Here is a 9,786-nt window from a genome sequence, read left to right on the forward strand (position 1 = left end):
CTCTCTCTCTCTCTGTCTCTGTCTTTCTCTCTCTCTCCTCTTAGAACCTTGGGGTTTTACATATGGAAAAGTTGATTGCATAACATGCCATAACCACACACATCCAGTAAAAAATAAATAAGCCAGACAGCTATGATGTAGGGTTTGCAGAAATAGGTCTGCCTAACATAAACCTTTATTTGAATTTCAAACAAGCCTCCTGTGATATCGGTAGATGATGTCTTTTGTTGCTAACAACATTTGCAAATGTGTCAGATTTGAAGGGAATTCACCTGGAAACTGCACCATATACTATGCTGGGCTGTTATATACACAGACAGACACACACACATGCACACACACACACACACGCACACACACACACAATCAGATCCTAGACACTTTCTGCTGCTTAGATCCACTGATTTCTCTCTGAGCACTTGTTTCTCTCTGGGGACTCAGAAATGACAACTTACACATGAGGCCAAATCTGCCCAGAGTTATTCATCATGGGCCACCTGCTAGTATTGCTCCGCTCAACACTAGTACCCAAGGCTCCTATTCACTTTCCAACAGTGCCACAGTTAGAGGCTACCTACCTTCACTTGGACTAGAACCCCTTCCCCATGTACCTGACATGGCATTAGCTCCAAGAATCTATACTTTGAACACGATGGCTGTATCCACAGGTTCTTTCTTTCTAACTACATTCCACAGACACAACCAATGATCCATACTCTTCATACCTTCTCCTCCATCTGCTCCATTCTATCAAAAATAACGATCTAATAACCATCTCCCCACCACAACCATCCAGGAGACCAGCTTATTATATCTAATTTATCACTGTATACCAGTGGTTAGGAAGACTCCTGACCTGTCTTTTACAGTTCAAGTTCTTGATTTTTTTTTATTTGCTTTGGTGGGGTAGATCATGATAATCATCCATGGCAAAAAGTGACGTTATTCTCAGATAGCCATCTGTCTCACCTGTCTTCTCCTGGAGACCTCAGTCTTAACAAGAGCTCCCTGAAATCAGGCCACATTCTGTCTTCTACAACCAAACTCACTAGAGTATATACCATCGCTCTCAATGGAATATCCCCATTACCACAGGCTCCTAGCAGTTGTAATAAGGGAGTGCTATGCTATCAATACAAGATACAGATGAGTGGAGTGGCAGACAGTGTTACCTAACAAATGCAAAGAACATTGAATTTGACCACAGAGGACCTGGGTTCAAATTATGGCTCTCCTATTTGCTAGCTGTGTGACTGTATAAATCACTTAATTAATCTAGGTCTCAGTTTCCTCATCTATAAAATGAAAAGGTTAGACTAGATCAGTGATTCTTAAGTCAGGGCCTGTGAACTTGGTTCCTTAAAAAATACTTTGATTACTGTATTTCAATAAAAGTGGTCTCATTTGTCATCCATCCTATGTATCTTATTTTGTGAATTCAAAAACTTTATTCTGAAAAGGGATCTACAGGCTTCACCAGACTAACAAAGGAGTCCCTGACACAGAAAATGGTTCCATGTATCTAACCTAGGTCATTTATAAAATAATCTCTCTTCAACAGTCTACTGATGATTTTTGTTATTGTTGTACAGTTGTTTTCAGTTGTGTCCAACTCCTTGTGATGCCAGTTGGGGTTTTCTTGGCAAAATATTGGAATGGTTTTCCATTTCCTTCTCTAACTCAGGAAACTGAGACGAACAGAGTCAAGTACCTTGCCCAGGGTCACACAGCTAGTGTGATCTGTCTGAGGCCAGATTTGAACTCAGGAAGATGAGTCTTCCTGATTCCAGGCCCAGAACTCTCCACTGGACCACCTAGCTGCCCTAAAAGGACTAAATCCAACGATCGTCAGGGATTCGCTCAGCACTACAATTTGACCACTAACCAAAACGAGCCTTCTAAGGATTTATGTGAACTGACAAACCACTGCAAACACAAGGAAGAGGATTTGAGAACAGAAAGCTTAGTGGTTGATGGTGATTTATAAGAAGTATGGCCTAATGAGAATAGGCTTAGACTAAGGGTTAAGAGACCTGGATTCTGATCCCAATGCCATCATTAACTCATTCACCGGAAGATCTTGGTAAAGTTGTTTTAGCTTTCTAAGTCTCAGTTTCCTCATCTGTCTAATGGGGATATCAGTCAGTCATCTAACATTTATTAAGTGCTTACTATGTGCCAGGCACTAGAGATACAAAGAAAAGGAAAAACAATCCCTGCTCACAAAGAGATTACAGTCTAATAGAATAATTCCTATCTCTTAGTATATGCTGTTTTAAGAATCGAATAAGATTAATAAACTTAGGAAAAGACTTTGAAAAGCATATAGTGCAATTGAATTGTAAGGTAACAGTCACTTGTCAGATGAGATGGTCAGACTAGAGGATCCCCAACATCCCTTTCAATTAAAATTCTCTGTGCTTCCATGGTTTCAGGGACTACTTGGTGAATATCTTGCTTCATAAGGAGTCTCAGAGACAAGTGGAAAAGGTAACTCTCCCTTATGTTCTATAGGTGGTAAAGTATCCTGTCATCTGGCTCTGCCTTGATAGTATTCCCTGTCTTATGAGGTCATCTTGCAATGTTGAAAGTGAAGAGAGCTGACGCTAAAGGCAAAATTTGAAAGCTGGACATCCTAGAGGAGCACTTGTGTGTCTGGAGAAGGTGTTTGGAAAGTACAGGGGAGATTGATGGGTTATTAAAGATATTTCAATAGTAAACTTTTAGTCCTTAATGAAAATATCCTAAGCCAATCCAACAAGCATTTATTAAGTGTCTGCTTAAGGCACTGGTGGATAAAAAGACAAAATGAAGGGGAATAAATACTCCCTGCCTCTAAGTAACTCACATTCCTCATAAATAAGTGGATTTGTTGTTTAGTCCTTTCAGTCTTGTCTGATCTCATCTGGGGTTTTCTTGGCAAAGATACTGGAGTGTTTTGCCAATTTTTTTCTCCAGCTCATTTTACAGATGAGAAAACTGAGTGACTTGCCCAGGGTCACACATCTAGTAAGTGTCTGAGGCCATATTTGAACTCAGGAATCTTCCTAACTCCAGATTGGGCATTCTATCCACTGCACCATATAAGTGGATATGTGATTATTTGAGGAAGAACAAAGCACTGAGAATTAGGAGAATCAGGAAAGTTCACTCCTAAAAGATGGTGTATGATTTGGGGCTTGAAGAAAGTCAGGAATTCTAAGAGGTGAGACAAGAGTAAATTCCAGACATAAGGGAGCACCTGCGCAAAGCAGAGATAGGAAATATAATGTTGACAGAGCAGGAAGGCCAGTTTCACTGAATGTAGAATGAACCAAGTGGTGTCACAGAAAATAAATCTGAAAAGGAAATAGGAGGGAGCCCGTGAAGGTCTTTAAATGTCAAGTTGAAGAGTTTCAATACCCTCCTGAGTCTTCTTACCTCCAACAGCCCTTCAGCTGAGCCTTACATGGCCTCATTTTGACTGCCCTCATCATTCCAGTTGCCTTCCTCAAGTGCGCCAATGTATGGTATAGTGAGAAAGTGCTGTATTTGGAGTGAGAGGGTTATAGCCCAGATTCTGATTCCACTGCTTACTATCTGGCCTCAGCAAGCCCATGGTCCTCAGTTTCTTCTCTGCGGCACGTTTATAAACTAAGGGGATTTAACTTGGTAACCTCTAAGGTCCCTTCTGCCTTTGGTGCTATAATCCTAGAATTTTACATGACTTCCAAAGATCCTTCCAGCTTTAATTCAATCATCCAGTCGTCTTCCCTAAAAAGGTGGCGTCCAAATGTAAATACAATCTTCTAGGTGTGGCATAACCAAGGCAGGGCATGTTGGGAGGTTCTGAAGCATGTATTGGTTAACTTCTGCATGTGAACCACTGTGTAGGTGCTATGATCCCTAACATGTAAGAACTTATAGTCTAGTTCAGGTGAAAATACATACACGCAATGCATATAATGGAACTTCACGGTTGTTAGTCAGATTACTAACCTATTGCTATCCAATCACAGACAAAATAAGGGCTTTAAAGATCTGTCAAAGGAGAAGATGGAGTTGAAGAAGGGAGGATTCTAGCAAAAAAAAAAGAATGCTTGTCTAAAGAATGTGAGGGACAGGAACTGGCAAAGGGGCAGAAGGGAATGAATTTCAGAAAGGAAGAGAAGTGGGCAATGGGGTCTATGGAAAAAGAGAGAGAGGAAGAAGAAAACACCAGCCCCAACCTTCAAGAAGCTACCAAGACCCAAGCTTTGGTCTAAAACCAGAGATGGGAAGCCTAGTCCATCTGTCAGCCAGCAAGAATTTTCTAAACGCTTACTTAGGATACAAAGAAAGGCAGAAAAATATGGACCAGTCCCTGGTCCCTTGGGGCCATGTTTAATTGTCTGAAGAGAGAGACAACATGCAAAAAAACATACTAATAAGCCTATAATGGAAAAAGCACTTTGAAATCAAAAGAGATTTGTTTTTGAAGCCTTGCTGTGACACTTTCTAGGGCCTTATAACTGTCTGTTAAATTGACAAGCTCTATGAAAACAGGTAAGTTATTTAACTTGCCTGAGACTCAAGTTTCCTTATCTGTAAAACAGATGGTAATGTGTGCACTGGCTTGCTTGCAGGGCTATCAAGAGGAAAGGACTTTGTAAATAAAATTGTACATAAATGTAGGATGGTGGTGGTGGTATTGGTACTATGGTTAAGTATTATTAGGCATGGGGCAAGCTGCAGTGGATAGAGTATCTAGCCCTGGAGTCAGGAGGACCTGAGTTCAAATCTGGACTCACATACTTGACACTTAGTAGCTGTGTGACCCTGAGCAAGTCACTTAACTCTAACTGCCTCCAAAAAAAGTATTATTAGGTATGCTCAGTGTATAGACTAAAATAATGATTATGGAAATAGGAAGATGGGAGTATAGCAAAGAGACTCTACATTAATTCAGCTTAAGATATCAGCCACAGCCTAATGGATAGAAAGCAGACCCTAGAATCAGGAAGACCTGAGTTTAAGGTTTACCTCTGATTTTTATTGGCTGTGCCACCCTAAGCAAGTCACTTAACCTCTCAGTGCTCTAAGAAACTCTCTATGAATGTAAGTTGCAGAGAAGGTGCCACCTGCATTAGTAGAATGAGTTTCCTATCCCAGTGAACTCACAGGGTCAGTCCCTATACCCTATGATATTGGCTTTATGTTTGCCAAGTCATACTGTTTATTCTCATATTAAGAGAAAATGTGGTGTAGTATATAACCAACAACAACAACAACAACAATAACAATAATAGCTTATATATAGTGCTTTAAGGTTTCCAAGATGCTTTGTAAATATTATCTTATTTTATCCTCCCAATAACCCTGGGAAGCAGGTGCTATTAAGAGCTGGCATTTACAAAGAGCTTTCAGGTTTGCAAAGTCCTTTAGAGATAGTATCTCACATCTCATATATCTCACAACCCAGTCCTGGGTCTAAGCGTGACAATGTGCTTTAACCTCTCCCTGCTTCAGTTTCCTCATCCGTAAAATGTATGAAAATGCCAACCTGAAAGCAAAATATAAAGGTAACCCACTTTAAAGGATTGTTGGGAGGAAAGTGTTTTGTAAAACTTGTGCTGCTATATAAACATGCATTGTTATTATAGAGCTTGTAGCATATAGAAAATTCTGCTTTTTAAAAAATAGGAAACTGTCTAGATATCTCTCATTCCAGTTTGTCTGTGTAATATTAAGTGTGTAAATACATTTACATAAGTTAACTAATATAAATATTTATATGAAATGCTTAGAGTCAATAAGACCGAGGACTTCTGCTATATACTGGTGGTGCTCCCCTGTCAGCCTTGTTTCTGACTCTGGACTTCAAAGTCATGTCTCTGCTGCTGTCTCATTCTGGAACTTCCTCCAGGCCCTCTTCACCCTAGAACATCCTGCCATGCTTATCCTGGAATATCCCTCCACAAGGCCTGCCCCCTTCTGACCATTGGTGAGCTCCTGCTGGAGCTTCTATTTTGTGAAGGGGCCCAGGACAGCCTGCCTTCATCACCTTCCCAGCCCTTTTCCTGACATTCTGGCACCAGGTCCCTTCATTTCCTCTCTCCTCACTCATTCAGTTTTCAGCTCCCTTTTTGTATGTTACTTTCTTCCATTTTAAATGTAAACTCCTTGAGAATAGACCTTTGTCTTTCTTTTTGCTTGTCTATAAGTATTTAATAAATTCTTGTTTCCTTCCTCCCTTTTTTCCTCCCTCCCTCCCTTCCTGACTCCCTTCTTTCCTTCCTCCCTTCTTTCCTTCCTTCCTCTTTTCTTTCCTTTCTTTCTTCCTCTCTTTCCTCCCTTCCTCTCTTCTTTCCTTCCTACTTTCCTTTCTTCCTGATATATATGTGTGTATCTGTGTGTGTGTGTGTGTATGTGTGTGTATACACACATAGACAGAGGAAATAATCATCCTTGTGTCTTGGCCATCCTCTACTCACTGAACAGGTTTCCATACATTCCTGTTATAATCCCAACTGCCCAACTTCTGACAAGTGGCCATTCACAGTTCACACAGTTTTATATACCCCAACCATCCTTACATTCCCACATTCTGAATTCTTCTCTTGACCTTGCCCTTTTTTTTTTGACTCAGAATGTTAATTTGTGAGTGCTGTTCTGGTAAGGGAGGCAGTAGGGGCTATTTGCAAGAGCTGAACTCAAATACAGTGTAGTTTTCAAAATTTTCTCTGCAACTGCTAAACCCGAAAGCAAAATTTCCCTTTTTATAAAAGTTGGGGTCATTGTGAGGCCCCAGAGAATCTAAACTTTCACTTTCAGTTTTTCTGACCAACTTTTCATATCGTTAAGTAGGATGAATTCTGGCCTTCTCCAGGATACTATCTATCAGCAGTGTCTCAGATGATCAAACACAAAATGTTATGACAGAAATAGAAATTACGGATTACAAACCTTCCTACTCCCCAAATTTTCCAAAGGTTCACCCCCAACTAAAATCCAGGTGTCCTAGCTCGCAGTCTAGGGCTCTTTACACTTAGCAGTGATAAAAATAATTAAACAGCAAGGTGGTTCAGTGGATAGAGTGCTCACCTTGGAGTCAGAAGGACGAGTTCAAATCCAGCCTCAGGCACTTACTAGCTGGGTGACCCCTAAGCAAGTCACTCAGTGTCTTCATCTATATGTTAGGGATAACAAGAGCACCAACTTCACAGGATTGTTGCAAAGATCAAATGAGATAATATGGTGTAAAATGTTTTAAAACCTTAAATAGTATGTAAATATTCGGTTCTATTACTATATAATCTCTAGAACGATCCTAGGAGGTGTTAAATCCAAGTATTTGAATCCCCATTTAACAGATGAAGAAATGGTCTCACAGAGGTGAATCAATTTGTCATTTTCAGTGTTTATGTTCACTGGTAGAGCCTTGACAATGTGCCGCCTGGAGTTCCCCTGGTAATGTGTTGCTAGCTTATTAATGATACTGTCCTATACGAAGTGACATCTGAATACTGGGAGTGTCTTGGCTTCTTTCTTCCTTACCCACCCAGCCTCACTTTCCTCTCTGCTCTGGTGCTTTCCCCCACCATCCCATGTACAGCCAGTTCAATGGCAACAGCCTCATTTCCTCCAGTAAACAACAAAGCAATGATGAGCTGCTTAATCCCAGTCACAGCAATGAACCCACTGCTAGATTAGAGCACACAGTCAGAAATATCTTATTCGTCCATTTGAGGCCTTGGAAAGTCAAGTATATTTTTACACTTTGGGTTAGACAAGTAAGAAAAACACCAAGGCCCCAGTAATGAGAGTCATGAATATTGAGGACAACCCTTCAAAGCTTAGCCCCTTAGAGGCCTTTAAGGGAAGCAGCTGCAGGAGTCAAAAACTGCATCCCCAGCCTAGTTCATCATAAAGAGGAGCCCTTTGTTTAAAACTGTTTAAATGTTTTGAGTAGAAACGAAACAGACATTCAAAGGCCTGCATTTAGTAAGAGATGAAAAGGCTTTGTGTGGCTATTTTCTGGAGCTCTCCCAGGAGTAGTTACTGATGATAGGAATAACTCACTCTTTAGTAGTATGTTCTCTCCTTTGAATGCAGCCTAAGACAGCTTTAGTGGTTTGGTGAACTGATTCACTAGCACCTTCTCCAAAGCCTTGCCTTGAGTGCTTCATTGGGGTATAAAGACGACCCTCGATTTTCAAAGGCTACAACAGCAGAATGGAAGCATGGCAGGTTTTACTGTGCCAAAAATGGCTTTCAGTGCCATATTAGTAATGGATGATGTCTGCTTTTTGAAGGGCCATTCTAGCAAATTAAGCACACATAGGCTTATCATCAGTAGGCCGTCCAATTGGTGATGTATTCCTTGGTTGTGACAACCGATGAAATGAAGAAAAATACAAAATGATACATAATGGATAAAGCACAACCCATTTTCACTACCATGACAACAGTGAGAGTGATAGTAGTAGTAGAGGGGCAGAAAAGGAATCCAAAGGTACTAAGAATCCCATAGTTTTATAGCTATCTAGAAACATGATGGGCAGCTAGGTGCCACAGTGGATAGAGCATTGGGCTTGACATCAGAAAAACTCATCTTCCTGAGTTCAAATCCTGCCTCAGACACTTACTAGCTCTGTGACCCTGGGCAAGTCACTTAACCCTGTTCTCTTGTTTATAAAATGAGCTGAAGATGGAAATGGCAAACCATTCCAGTATCTTTGCCAAGAAAACCTCAAATGAGGTCACAAAGAGTCAGACACAACTGAAAAACTACTGAACAACAAAAAGAAACACGAACTTAGATGGTGAGATCCCTAGCCATTGACTAATAATTAGTCAATACAGTGCTCACATAGTAAGTACTTAATACATACTTCTTGACTAATGAATTAAAAATCTGAAGCATATCAATCTTGAAGGCCTAATAATAAATCAGAGGTTCTTAACCTTTTCCATATCATAAACTCCTTTTCAGAATAATGGTTTTAAAAGTATAAAATCAAATACATAGATCACAAAGAAAATCAATGATATTGAAATGCAATTTTCGAAATATTCAAAGTTCCAAGGTCACAGCTGTCCCCTAAAATCTATCCACTTGGGGGTCTGTGGATGCCTGGCTAAGAGTCTCTTCTATAAATAAATGCAAGTAAGAAATTAAAAACAGTTGCCCCTAACCAAAACTAGTGGTTCCCAGGTTTTCCCTAGAGAAGCAAATTGTGAAGTTGTGAAGTCAATTTTGTTGAATGTCTAAAGGCAACGTGAAATACAATTTCATCGGATATTTGGTCACCTTATTTGTAGTACTCATGATAAACATTTATAAAATAATTAATGAAAATAGTTTGAGTTTATGCTTCAACATGTATCATAAAAGACAACCCACTGCAGAGAAATTCTACTAACTTGATGAGACCCCTGAAATTAAATCTTGGCAACTTCAATGCAAAGATGGGCATAGAGGAGAGATTACTACATTGAGGAGATCACAAATCAATCCAGGTACCAAAGAAGTCACACCAGTAAGCACATTTTACATAGTTATATGGCTACTACATGTTGAAAACAGGGAGCCTGGGTATTTCATTTTCAGGTCCAACACTTTCCACTGTGTCTGAGTAGTCATACCATTGACAGAAAGAAGGTAATTGAGAGGAAAGCAGATTTTAGATGACAAAATTGATTTCATTTTGGCACATGTTGAGTTTGAGATGCCAGTGGACTGTCCAAATAGATAGAGCTAGAAAGAGAATGTTGGCATGATAGATAGATAGATAGATAGATAGATAGATAGATAGATAGATAGAT

The sequence above is a fragment of the Vombatus ursinus genome, unplaced genomic scaffold (assembly GCF_900497805.2).
Source record: "Vombatus ursinus unplaced genomic scaffold, bare-nosed wombat genome assembly UNPS02000749.1, whole genome shotgun sequence".
Taxonomy (NCBI): domain Eukaryota; kingdom Metazoa; phylum Chordata; class Mammalia; order Diprotodontia; family Vombatidae; genus Vombatus; species Vombatus ursinus.